Below are 14,631 nucleotides of genomic sequence, written 5' to 3' on the forward strand. Positions count from 1 at the left end.
AGGGGGGCGCGTGATAGGCAATCGGCATCGGAGTGCTTTCTTCCGGTCTTGTAGGTTACAGCGATATCATATTCTTGCAATCTTAGGCTCCATCGTGCCAGCCGTCCTGAAGGGTGATTTGAATTCGCTAACCAATACAACGCGTGATGGTCGCTGATGACATTGAATGGCCTGCCACATAGGTAAGGGTGAAGTTTCGATGTAGCCCAATCGATCGCGAGGCAATCCTTTTCGGTTGTAGAATAATTGCCTTCCGCTTTTGACAGCGACCGGCTAGCGTTAGCTATCACCCGTTCAAGTACGTCTTTTCTGTGGACTGGGATGGCACCGAGGCCTAGGCTACTGGCGTCAGTGTGTATTTGTGCGTCGGCGTCCTCGTCGAAGTGCACAAGTACCCACAGCGACTGCATGCGTTGTTTGAGCTCTTGAAATGCGTCGACCTGCGGTGTTTCCCACTTGAACACGACATCCCATTTAATTAGATGTGTCAGCGGCTCAGCGATGCATGAAAAGCCTTTGACAGAGCGCCTGTAGCAGGCACACCTGCCAAGGAATCTACGCACTGCTTTCTTGTCGATGGGCTGCTGGCACTTTGCGCTGGCAGTTGTCTTCTGCTGGTCAGGGTGGACTCCAGATTTGCTGATGACGTGGCCCAGAAAATGAAGCTCATCGTAAGCTAAGCGGCACTATCCCGGCTTCAATGAGCCCTGATGGCTTGGGGGCCTTTAGTACTGTCGCAAGCCGCGTTAGGTGATCGTCAAAACTTCTGGCGAAGACGACGACGTCATCCAAGTCAACAAGACAGGTGTGCCACTTAATCCTGCTAACACTATGTCCATGCCGCGCTGGAACGTTGCAGGTGCCGAGCACAGTCCGAAGGGCATGACCTTCAACTCGTAGAGGCTGTCTAGCGTGATGAGAACGGCCTTTCAATGAGAATAATTTAGCCTTGCAGAACCGATTCAATGCGTCGTCTATCCGCGGTAGGTTGTGTACATCATTGTGATCTTATTCAGTCGACGATAATCGACGTAGAAACGTAAGGCTGCGTCCTTTTAGAGCGAAGCTGCATAACTCTACCGTCCAAAGAAATTTTCGTGTCATTGTCAGAAAAAAACTCCCCATACGTGGGCCGATCCCGGAGACTGTGCTATGCTGGGCGGACATGCGGCGGAAGTGTAGCAGGCGTTAAGCACTCCCCATACGCGGGACGATCCCGAAGATAGTCCAATGCCAGGCAGACCCGCGGCACACGTGAAGCAGGCGTGAAGTACTCCCTATACGTGGGTACCAGGAAGAGGGCCTTAGTGTTGAGAGCAATGAACGACAATCTTATGGGCATCATTAAGGAGTGTGCAGATATAACTCATTTTTCATGTTTTATGTAGTGCCCGCACATCAGTGTGGAGTCATACTTCAACTAAATATATTCTTTGACACCTTTACAACAGAATTCATCAATATTGACCAGTAGAACATTAGCTAGACCCGAACAGACACCGTCAAATTCCATATCACAGCAAGCTGGTGCAGGAATTATAAGGTGGTGGTGCGACACCAGTTTTCGTTTTGGCAAGTTATCTGGCTTATCAAGCCAATTCTCACGGTAAGAGTTGTTTTTTTTGGTATTGTAGAAGAATGATTTAATAAAGCCAAAATAAATTTTCTCTTTCGTGTCCCTTTAAAGCAAGCACTGTGCTACATGGCTTGGGCAACCTGCCGGCCACAGAACTCACGAGTGCTTTTGTTAGGCAAAATAACTTTTACAGAAACTTTCTTGAGGATATGCATATGAAATTTTTTTTGCCTAGCAATAATTCTTGTAAAAATTGACTAACTCCAATGCTTTCACCCGCGGCTTTGTGTAGCTCAAATCCAGAAAGTAGTGCTCAACAAATGTCAAAATCCTGTGGGCCTTTTTTGAGTAGATAACGTGGAAGACCCAGTACGAAGTGAAAAGGCAGGCGAGTACTGCCAGCAGTGACGATGTTACAAACAATCACTGCGCATCGATGTGCAGCGCCTCCCTCAACCTCTTCTTTTGTAAAAGCAGCCTTAAGGAGGCCCCCCGTGTACTGAAAGCCTGAGTTGTTAGCATCCAGGCGCAGCCTCTTCAGCAGGCCCTTTTCAACATATACATCGTCACCGATGTCTACCCGTGAAACAATAGAACAAGCACAGATTCATATTATACACTTTTGATCAAGGAATGGTTAGAAAATAGGGTAAGGTTTGATAAAACAAAAGCAGCTGCTTCTTGCTTATTCAGCTTAAAGAACAAAGCTCCCTTACGTATACCATACATGCATTATGCTGAGCTGTGTACTTTCACCTAACACTACAAAGTATTGGGAACTTCAATGCGAAAAATATACATTCATCTGCCTAGATCTAAGCAAATGCGTTCCACCCCTAGGCACAGAATGAGATCTGATGCTGTTCTAGCGATTAGCAGACATTGAAAGCTTCAAGCCTGATTGAGTATATGGCCAAAGGTCAGGCTTTGCTCGATTATAGTCGGATACAACTTTAGAAAAACAGGGGCGTTTACTCCTCCGAGGCGGATGCACACGAGCATCCACCAATGGGTGCGCACTCTGGACTGACGTCATGCGCTGGACGGCCGGTGGCCCGCCGTCGGAGAAGATGGCCACCCGGACTTCGAAATGGGCCAAGTCGCGTCAGCTGTGCGCGTCAATGCCTCGTCACATTGAATTCCCAAACTGTTGGTCATTGTCCATCATGCCGGAAATATTACTGCGAGCTTACGATGCGGCATCTGTGCAGCGTGCGTTTATTCTAAGCCGTGATCCAGCGAATAAACATTGCAGCGAGCATCGCTGATGCTGCTCTACGCTTTGCCGGAAAACAGGATCCCTCGGCAACTGCTGCAAACACACATCCTGCCTGTTTGTTCTATGTCTTTTTTATTTCGCTCCCGAGTGAAGTTACGGCGAGAAAAGTTTGCCAAAGTCTGGTGCCTACTGTCAGCGGCGGGTGTGTTCGTGTACCGTGTCGCTGCGTTTTTCGTCAGACGGGGTGAAGTGATGGAGCAAAACCATTCTCAGGAGAAATGAGAAAAGCGTGCGCGCGTGAAACAAACCTACGAACATCTCAACAGAAAATATTTGCAAAAGAAGCCTCCAACGCAAAGATTTGTCGCTGTCAACTTAGTGTGAACGATCGTTGTCAGTAGTAAGATAGCCACGCGTCGAACAGCGGTGTTGGAGCGTTGTGTATGGCACCATCGATTGATTGCTTTCCACCAGTGCTCACCGCACGCGCGAGCTGTAGAATGCATGCTGTGGCACAGTCACGCATAAGTTGTGTTGCCAGTGTTCCTGCTGCCATGCGTGTTTGCACTTACTCATATTTGTCCTTTTATTTTATATTAGCATTTGTTTTTGCTAATTTTCTTTCAGCAATGTCTTTACACATTTTCATTAGCCAATCTCATTCAAAGCACTAACTCCTGTACACTGCAGGACTGGCCTATTCCATATCATTAAAACCTTTCTCACTTGTCTACCTCATCTTCTCAATCTGCCTACTCGCTGTGTTTTGTGTCCTTGCTTCTTGTGTTGTTGCTGCAATGTGATTAACCAACTTGCTCAAAACAAATTTTGATCGCCTATCAAAACAGAAAGGTTTAGATATACATCTTTTTAAAAGCGTCATTCGGGTTGCACAGTAACTTTGCCTCTTACCTCTGTTTATGTTTATGCATCAGTGCATGAGGCAGCTAGCCAGAAGTGCACATGAAAGGCTGCATATTGCGAAACCCCTTGCTATGCTGTTGCATTTTTCATGCATTCAGTCTTAGTAAACAGACGGTTTCGCCGCCTATCACATATGATGGTGAAAATTTTCAACACGAATAACATTGTGCAGTGGGGTGTGATTTCTGTCTGACGCTTTCATCGTTGCAAATACATTTTTCAGTGAATGGAGCCCAGCAAAGCAGTGCACTGAGAGCTTTTGCAACTTTCAGCATTTATTACTTCATAAATGACATTGTCTGAACCTGGCCGCCGATCGCTATGTCGATGGCTTGTGAATTAAATAATTGCCTTAATAATACACATTCAACTTTACTCAGCATATTTTAGTACAAACAATGCTAGCAGAGCTATTCAGGGTGAATAATTCTGCTTAGATTGGTGTTACTTGCCCGGTCAGATAAACAAATACAACAATGGCTGCGGCATGACTGTGATTTGATATGCGGACTTCATACGGTGCCTTTCAAGCATGCCTTCGACTCCTGCTAATAGCTACCCTAATGAGTTTTCTGGGCCTCACTAAGCTAATGATGTTTGATAGTTGTTCTCCTATTCACACTACTTGCCTGGGCCAGGTAACCAAAATAAACAATGCCACCACATGAATGTGTGTGTTTGCATGCAAGCTGCCAACAGTGGCTGTCATTTTCGCGTTGATTCCTGCCGTTTCACCAATAGTGGCGACGGCTTGACTGCGCTTTGACGTGCAGACTGCTAAAGGTGCCTTGCAAGCGTGCCCTGATGACTGTTATTTCATCACAGGGCCCGTCATGCTCATAGGTGGCTGCCCAATACAGTATTTTGGGCCTTCTGACATTGGCATTATTCATCTCAACGGGCTTGAAAAAACAGTAGGGGCAGCACAACTGCACGCAAAGCACAACGTGCTTTGGTGCGAAGGCTGCTAAGAGTGGCTGTCAATTTCACGTTGACTACTGCTTTTTCGTGTGAAGCTGGACAGTGGCTGCCCGAATGAGCATTTTGGGCCCCACATAGTTATTCAGGGTTAATAACTGCATTTACATTCAGATTTTCCAGCAGTTCAGCACGTTTCCATGCTAACGCTTATATTGAGCACGATCGGTGCAGGACGTTGCTTTTTCAGAATTGGGCTTCCATTGAAAGGGATATGTCATCAAATGAACGGCTTATTTATTTGAGAGGTCACGGGAGAATTCTTGGCTGCTGTGCTTGACACACAGTACACCGCTTCACTGAGGAGAGATCCATTGTTGCGTGTGCCGAGGTATGTGTGGCTGGCAGGAGGTCTGGACCTCGCTTCACGCAGAGTAAGAGAAGAGGAGAGCTTTCTTGGCGAATAATTCTTTAAACAATGTTTACATGTTGTCGTCGTTATGAGGACAGCGACCAACACAGCAGCTGCAAGCTGCTCAAATAACAACCCTCAATCCCCAGATTCCCCAGACAGTCCCCAAGGACGAAACAAGGTCGAGGGAGAGAGGGTCCGGGCAGCCTCCGGGGTCCTAAAGCCGCTCTCGGTGGTCGGCGCTTCCTCGAACCACGCTGCGGCGTCGGGCTGATTTGGCGGTCGATCAGAACGGTGCGCCGGGCAAGTTTTATGGCCCGCATAGGACAAAGGGAACCAACTGCAAGGCACCGGGTCGAAACACAGCCCTCCTTTGGAAACCGTCCCAAACACAGCGGGAGTCGTTCGTGGTGCGGGCGCCGCCGGAAAAACGAGGGGGGGGGGGAGGTTGCCCTGCTGCCGGCACGGGGAGGCGCCGAATAGCAGTCCGTGATCCGGTGGCTGCTTCCATCGTGGACGCCGTGCATCCACGAGGAAACTGGAGCCGTGCACGTAGTCGTGTGCCCGAAACAGTCAGCATGCGGGGATGAATGCTGCCTCCACGGTCGACAAACCATAGCACTGGCCTTCTGTCAGGCAAATCCCAGGGCACAAACATAACACCATATACGCTTCGAGGACTCGTTAGTGATCTTCTCGACCGTCGGTATCTCGTGGCGAAAGAAATCCTGCACACGACCTCAGCGCACACAACATGTCCTACTTTGTGCTGCACCTTCTTTTCTCCACATTTTGCGGGCGTTTTCGCGAGGGCGTCGAGAGTTTGCCACCCGAAATATGCGAAGCTTTGACCTCACTCCTCGCCTTTAACACGGTGCTTTCGCTGACACCGAGCATCTTGGGTTTGTAATGGTTGCGATAAATGCACTGTTTTATATAAGTACTTATTCAATAGCAACTGATTCATTTGAAGCTCGGAACAGTAGTAAATGTGCCGTGTACATGTAAACAAGCGAAAAAGCCATGCAGAGTTGCTCTTTCTACTTTTGTCACTTGCAATGAAGCTAAAGAGCAGACCACGGGCAGCGTTGTGGAAGGCTCAGGGTTATTTTTCTGTCGCGATCCGGTATGTGCTGTAGCACATGAGAGCTACACTAAACCAGTTATCAAAGTCTTTATTTATACCGAGAATCGCGCGTTTCCGAAGCACGATTTTTTGAGCGGGATTATTTTAGTCGCGGAGGCAATCGGACGTCGCGCTTCGGTCATCTGGGTGGGGCCTCCCCTTTTTTCTAAAGTTGTATCCGACTATAGTGACGCACAAGTGCTCGAGAAGTAATAAACAAGACGCAATTGTTTTCGATTTACTGAATGCACTTGGGTCTAAAGCTTTTGTCTGAGAAATGAATAAACCACATACACAAGCAGCATTTTCACACTTAGCATAGTCTTTAATAGGTACTGATACCTTCAATTTAGAAAGCCCTGTATATTGGGCCTCATCAAACTAATTTCATAAAATGTTTGGCAAGGTAGAAGCATAGAATTTTAGTCATTAGAAGACAGGTGAAATGAGTTATTTATTGCAATTATTACTCAAATTTTAAATTTAGACCACTCATTCCAACGAAAAATTGATGCAAGCAGTTTGTACATGCCACATAAGCATTTAGATATCAAAAGTAGGGATTAGAGAAAACCTTCCCTTGTTCTTTTTCTGTAGGCAGAAATGAGGCTCTGGTATTTTATTGACACATATATATGCGAATGCATATTTGTTATCTCTGTTGTAAACTTCTTTTTCATGTATATGCAAGGTGTGTTTGTAACATCTCATTGTGCACAAAATCAAATCCGTAAGAACCCGACAAGAAGGTAAAGAAACAAGAGAGCAATCTCAGTGACAAGCCATGCTAAACCAACGAGGTAGCCATCCCAGTAACAAACCGTATCAAAAATGTTACTGACATGAATTCTGACCTTTGAAACATAGCATGTGTATATGGATACTATCTACATTAGGGCGATGGGCAACTTTAAACAATGGCTACGCCAACATCAGAACGATGTGGATGAGAAAAGAGTGGCATCAAATGCTTAGGCAGAGCATGCAGCAATGACTAAACACAATAGTGACTGGATAGTGTCTGCATAATCGGCCAGGAAAGAAATTGGAAGCCATGCCTGTACCCGGATTTCCTGGAGATGAAATCAACAGGACACACATTCATCTGAAACCAAGGAGCCCACCCCCTCTTATGCTAAAGCTTACTTAAATATGCACTTCTACTTTTTTTGCGTTATTGTGAACAAGGCTTTCATATAGAAGCCAAAATGTATTGCTTTTAATGTTGTATTTGGTTGGTGGTCTATGTCTTTCTTTGTCTTGTTTCATACCGACCACACAGGCTTCCGTGAAACTATTGATGATACGACTTTTGTGCGAAAGCATTGCTTAAGGCACTTTTGCCTAAACCACGTCTTTAGGTGGTAGAACGCAGTTTTCTAGATACTCTAGAGCACATTACTCACGGCACGAAACCACAATTCATGGTTCTTAAGAAGAGATGTTGGCTAGATTATTATAGTCTATATGGAGTATATAAGGCATAATTACTGAAGCGCCCAATTATATTTAACTCAGAGGAGGCTACTTTAGGTAAATTCATTAAACTGAGGGCACTCCACCGAAACATAAAATTCGTGATCAGCCACTAGAAAGCCTGAAAATGGCAATACAGTAAAATGATTGCATATTACACAAATGTATCCTACAACTTGAAAGGCAGAGCCAGTTTTGAACGCACCTTTGAGAAAGCACACAGATCACGTGCTTTATCGTCGTGCTGTCCGAGATTCCAGCAGTGCAGCAGGTTCCTGCAGGATGTAGTGATGCCTCCAGAATCCGTATAGCCTTCAAAAGTAAGAAATGTTTAATTTATTATGCTGTGAACCTGAAAATTTGTGATTTACGAGTGTCATATGGAATTGCAGAGAGCCTCACACAGCCAGCTGCAGGAATTTGCGTCTGGTTGTACACATGTCTCTTTGTTATATCTAAGGAGGTTAGACTGATATTTTGTAACAAGTGAAGTTTCAGGAAGGAACGAAATCAGCAGCAACAACAGACTACCAGGACAATCAACGACAAAACTTAAATATGCAGTAAAACATGGCGCATTGGATTAAACAAAAATATTGAGTACATGAGAAGCATTCTGAAAGCTAGATCACGATTTTGCAGCTATGCTATTACTTTTCGCTATTCGTTAGTGGTCTGACTGCCGCCACGGCCCGTGCTACGTACTGGAACAGCCGGCCGTTAGCGGTGGGCTACAAGAGTGGTATAGAACCTAGGGGTAAGTATCGCTACAAAATCGCAGTCCTTACTTTATTACGCACTGCCGTATAACCTACGATTGCAAGAGCTGGCATCCCGTTCTTAAGAATTGGTTGGTCTATGTCTTTCTTAAAGGCCTGCGTCTGATTGAAATCTCTCGATTAAAAATAAACTTCGTTACTGTAATATCGGCCTATGTCCGCTCTGCAACGTAGAAGACAAATACGCGAAGACACTCAAGAACATAAACAATACACACAGGTTCTCGCGACGTGGTCCTCCAAACCAAACTGTATACTTACAAAAATCTTCATACAAGCTTCTATCTGCTTAAGCGTCAAACATAGGAATATGCATATGCATATATAACGAATAACGTTTTGCCAGAAAACTACCGAACGAACAGCAACTTTCAGTGTTTTCATAATTGTGTGCCCATTCAGGCATAGTAATCAAGGCGGGTAGCACATATTTCACAGGAGAATGCAAGTACGCTGTAACATCAGATGAAGCCTTCGTGAATTTGCATGCTAAATGTACACAGCAAGATGGCCAACCTACGATGAGAAAGCGCTTTGCTCTAGCTAGTTACACAACGTTCATTACGTAAATTATAAGTTCAAGAATGCGCGCAAGGGCCAAACTTGCTTACCTTTCAAAAAGACTTGGCCAACGCTCCTTCGCCTCAAAGGTACCGAGGCACCGACGTTTTTCTGGCGCAAGCACTGTAGAACTTCCGATGAACTCCAACTCCACAAAAGCGCAACATTCAACAGTCTTCCATACACTACGATTCGAAGCTCCAGTACCAAACTTTTCACGAGAGCGCGGGCAGGCAGCTCGGCAGAACAAAGGCAGCTCGGACGTGCGCTGTAGTAAGACACTGTCGACACTGGTAGATCGCACGAAACACACGGCGAACTAACGGCATTACACGAGTCCGGAGGGTTTGCGATGGTTAATGCACACGACAAGGAGCACATTTTGTTAAGGCATTTCTAAGGTATAATTCAACTAATGCCTTACTGCAAGGTGCATTCAGCAAAACCGTAGAACCAACGCGGTGTGTCGACCAAGCAAATACTACAGTAGCGCCACTCTGCGGTTTTTAAAAAGATGTATCGTAAATGAGAAAATTTCGTGTTTTTTTCTAACAACAATCGGTAGGGACCCTTTAACAAATTTTTGGGTCCAAAAGTGTGTAGTCTGTTTAAATATGCACTTTGTTATACAAAGTTTAAGGAAATGTACTGTATATATATAAAAAAAAAACGAAGCGGATGTTGCCTTCAAGATTCGCAACCGCTTCCGGCGCATGCAGTTTGTAAAAGCACGGCCTTCGAGATCAGACTTTGTCGCTCAAACGAAGCTGTAGCTGGGAGAAGGGCAGGCATTTAGACCCCAATTGTTGGGTTTACAGTGCCTAGGTAGGCGTCCTTATTTATACAGCATATATAGGGACTTACGCCGAACCATGAGCGAGCTTTAAGCAGGGGACACACGGTAAGATTCGGTGTCCGATCCAACGTGCGTGTATCCGAACGATCGAGCGACGCGTAAGCTCCGCCCAGATCCATCCCCTCAGCTTGAGTTCATATCCACGTCGAGAAACGGAATATAAACAACTTTGCACAACACTGCTTCGCTTTACGCGAACACTGTGAATAAAATTATGCTCCTGCAAGTGACAGAACACTTAACGACGACGCGTTGTCCGCTGACGGCTCCGCTAACAGCCAGCGATACGGCCGGCAGGCATAGCTAGGCGGACGCTGCGGCCGACGGCGCTTGATCCAGCCCGAGCTCGATAAAGATGGCTTATTTTTGCCAATAAAATCAACCCTGTGCACTTAGGTAGCCCGTAATTAAATACAATTGGTTTAGTCGACGCAGTCATTGCGAAGGGCAAACGTGCAAGCGAAGCGAGCAGCCTCGCTCAGATGGTCGGTGTGTGCTGTTTGCCCGCGGAAAGGCCCTCGCGTCGCGGCTCCCGATTTCGACAGTAGCTTAGTGCTAGTGTACTAGGCGCTGTTTTGCATAATAAGCACACGTTCGAGATAATTTTATTGAACTGGTAACGATTTCGTGTCGGAAACAAACTGCAGCAGGCAAGGAAAAAAAGACGGCGAGAAGCCGGCCTGCCAGCACCGCCTCCGTGGAGGGAACATCAGAGAACGTCACATGCCAGCCAGGTTGTCATTGGCTGCGGCCAAACGACGGTGCGGTCAGCGGTTGTCGGACGCATCGGACGATGAAAATCTGCCCGGTTTTGCCCCAACCACTGGCAGGCGTCGGCAAGCTACGGCGCGCGCCGACAAGCGAACGCTTCGCTTCGCGTTAGTGGGAGGAAGAGGGCACGCAACAACTAGACAGAAACTCCGACGCGCGCCGAAGCTCGCTCCTCGGCTGCGGCGCACTGTTGCTGGACTATTACGTCTTCATCCGTCAAAGTCCGACATAAAAGAGCCTGCTGTAAACTAAGCTTGAAACAATAAGTTAGTGATCTGTATGTGCTTTTAGATATAAAAAACACGTTTGAATAATGAATATACGCCTGCCGCAACAGTATGTTTTTTATTTTTGAAGTAACAATAGTGTACAAAATATCGACATCAGCGCTCGCGCGTCGTCTGTCTGCAAGATCGCTTTGCAAACACCTGCACGACGGTGCCATATATCAAAAGCTGTTGTACCATTTAATTTCTTGGTAGCTAATCGCACAGCCAACTATGTAAGAATTAGGCGTGCAATGTATAACTGAAAAAAATGTGTGTTGGAAATATTGCCACGTACTAGTGACGGTAAATAAATAGCGCCGGCTCAATCGCGATGATAGCGGCGAGCAATGTCGGCAATCGTCGAAAATCTCATCTGCGGGTCAAGCGCGTCGGTTTGCATACGTCAGTCGTCGAAAGTTACAGCCTATTCGGTGGTGCCCGCGCGCCTTCCAGAAACTACTACACAATTCGTGTCGCGTATGCAGTCAGATTAGCAAGGTTCGTCGACAACAGACAGAACCATCGATAACATTCGCGAAACTTCCGATACGTTCAGGCGCATCCTGCACTGAGCGATAACGTTTAACATTTTTAGCCAGTGAAATACGGTAACCGGATACAGATAAGGCATCCGTGTCAATATAATTATGCTTGTTGCTTCATGAGAGAAACGTGAAACAGTGGGTTCTGCGAAAATCAGCAAAACAGAAAAAAAATCTACAATAGGTAAAATTATGTAATTCGTATCTTGTGTCCCCCCAATTCTTGATTCTGCCAAATCTAGCCCATGGAGCACCTTTATTATTCTAGGTTGTTTTGATGCATCAACACCGCATGCGGAGGCCTTCACATTGAGTGTATTGCTACAAAACATTTTCACAGTGTAAGGGCCATGTTCTATTGTAACTGGTTTCCACATATCAAGTTTGCCTTTCTTTACATTAATGAAATGACATACCATCAGATAATACAAGCTTGAGAATTAGAGGGTTTTAATAGGAGTCTTTCGTTGCCCTTTGCCAAGTCGTACTATTTAAGCACTTATTCGAATGTATGGGAGCAGCAGATTTGCGTAGTATAAGAAATATATAAACAGGTTATTTTCACAATTTATACACTTCATCGCCACAAAAAGAAAAATTGCAGTTTATTGTTTTCAGCCTGCTATGATGTTTTGACTGAGAAAGATATATTCAACTTGTTCTGCGAGGCCCGCAATAATTGCTGTGGCATATTATTTTATTGCACAACACTGCATACAGTAGCCAGCCATTATTAAAACTCAGAAGAAATTAATAGCACAATGCATAAGATCAGGCACATAGCATATTATTGCACTTTCTTAATTCATGCCAGAACGACGACCACAGGCGTCCCTCTCCAACAAGGTCAGGATCCATCGTGCCTCCTTACCATCGGGCTTAACACCCTCAGCACATTCAACCTCAGCTTTGTGGTGTTTTAAACAACCTCAAGTGCGTCTTACGGTTCCAGGGATAAGAAAGAAGACCAACCTGCCTACCTTGGCCTTGAAGCAAGCAGCTCTGTATTGTTTGCACACTTTCTACTTTGATCGAGTCCACATATATACGGATGGTTCTTCCACTCAAAACAGCTCCACCAGCGCTTGAGGGGTTTGAGGCAATCCTCGAAGGCTGGCATGAGCTTGTGACAACCGAAAAGACGGGAGTAAAGGGTGCGTATTGTCCAGCGCTGAACAAGCTTAAGTTTGTTAGCGTCTCGAGTTTGGTATGGGAACTATACTGATGAGCAGTACTCAAGTCGTGACAGAATGATAGAAGTGTAGATTGCTCGGAAAACCTTAGGTCATCAGGGAAAGGAGAGACAGGGCACAAACCCAAGAATGGGCCGGTGCTTACATACAGTACTGGTGACATATGCGGAAAAGTTGAGAGAACAGCTAAATGCTACACCCAGAATGGGAAGGGCCCGAACAGTCTTTATAGAAGTGCCTCCAAGGAAGAAGGCTGGACGTGCAGCAGTTTCGTTGTGGCTGATACGCATGGCAGCACTTTTTACGGTGCTACTACAAAGTTTGATATTGTAGGCCCAGTCGTTCACCTTTACGGAATGTATTTATTGTAAGCACATATGCTGTGTATCGGCATATTGTTGTTGTGGAAACGTTAACTTGTTAATCAAACACATTCTGTGTAGATGCATTAGTAACTTGTTTTTGAGTAGATCTTTGTCCTGACTACAATTTATAGTATCGCAGCAAGAAACATTTTAGTAGAAGCTGAAGGGATTCCAGCAGTTTAAGCATACCGAATGCACAAAACACTGATGACACCTTTTCACCTTCCCCACAATGCACTCACACCATCTACACTTTCCACAAACAAAAAGTGAGATAAAAAACAATTAGCTTCATTGACTCAGTACTTGCTGTTTCTGAAGCGGGCATCGAAGCAATCGTGGTATACGCTGCTACATGCATAGATCTTGCATGATGCAGGTCCTGCTATGCACTGCACACGGGGCACACGTTGCAAACAGATAATTTCTTTTTGCAGTGCTCAACTAGAAGGACACACTGACTCAAACATGACTGCGTTGTCACGTATGCTTCAGTGCGTCAGTGTTCTCGATTGCTACACGAGCGATTTATCCCCAACTAGCCCAAAAGACGGACGCACTTGAAAGAAGTGAGTGAATGAGTACAGTGAACTTGTTCTGAAGTGGATTCACATGCCGAATAGAAGCGCGCAGTGTCAGCTGAAACAGGCGGCACGGCTGATTGTGTACTTCCTAGTAGTTCGGGTACTAGTGTCGTTCGCTTTCGGAAGTTATCTTTACCACTGGAAACAGCGCAGAGCTTGCCCGTTAAACTTGAGTCAACCGACACCGTACGAAACACGCCGCGGTTGACCAACCCAACTTCCACACGGTTCATTCACCACATCACAGGTCACACGAAGTCAAGAGTGCCATATTTTAAATCACTGCAGCACCAAACGGACCTGAAAATTCATTTCCTTCGACAGAGTTTCTCAGGTGAGTTCGTTCACTCGCCAGTTACGAACTCGATGGACGCGCTAGGCCTACGCGTAACGTAAACATCGGCGATAGGCGAGTGTTGATTATCCAGACTTCGGAGCTCGTAAACGTGTTTCCATTCGTTTTGAGCACAACAAAATGCACATACAACAAGCACAGACGTTGCGGCAATCGTGATTCTGTTGGCTGTTTTAGCAGACGATCGTACCGAGCCCGGCGGAACCCAGTGGGCAGGTTGGATTAGTCCGCGTCGTTCGAAGTCGCTTCGGACCCACGTCGCACTGCCACAACCCGCGGTCGTCGGTCGGTCGGTCGTGTCGTTGTCGGCCTACTATTACAAGACTGTCTTTCAGGAACACTGTCGCGCGCGTCGTGCGTCCAAAAAACGCGGACGATCGTTGCTGCCGGCGCCTTCGCACGGTCGGCCATCATAGGCATAGCAGCCGGAGGATTCGCAGCCTCCGATTGGTTGACGCCTGCGACGGGTCGCAGCCTCTCATTGGTGCACGCCGGCGCAGCTTCGCCGCGCGTCGGCAAACTTCTAGCATCGGCAGTAGACATAATCGCTGCGCGACGTTCCGCTTCGCCGTGTTCCCGACCGACGCTTTTGACGCATTTGACCCTTCGGCGCGCGCCGAAGCTTTCTGGCGCGTGCCAGTGGTTGGGGCATTTGTCGCACGCCGGACGTCCGATTCGGCGCTTCGGCACGGCATAACACCTCGA

Source organism: Dermacentor variabilis, chromosome 2 (assembly GCF_050947875.1).
Source record: "Dermacentor variabilis isolate Ectoservices chromosome 2, ASM5094787v1, whole genome shotgun sequence".
Lineage (NCBI taxonomy): Eukaryota > Metazoa > Arthropoda > Arachnida > Ixodida > Ixodidae > Dermacentor > Dermacentor variabilis.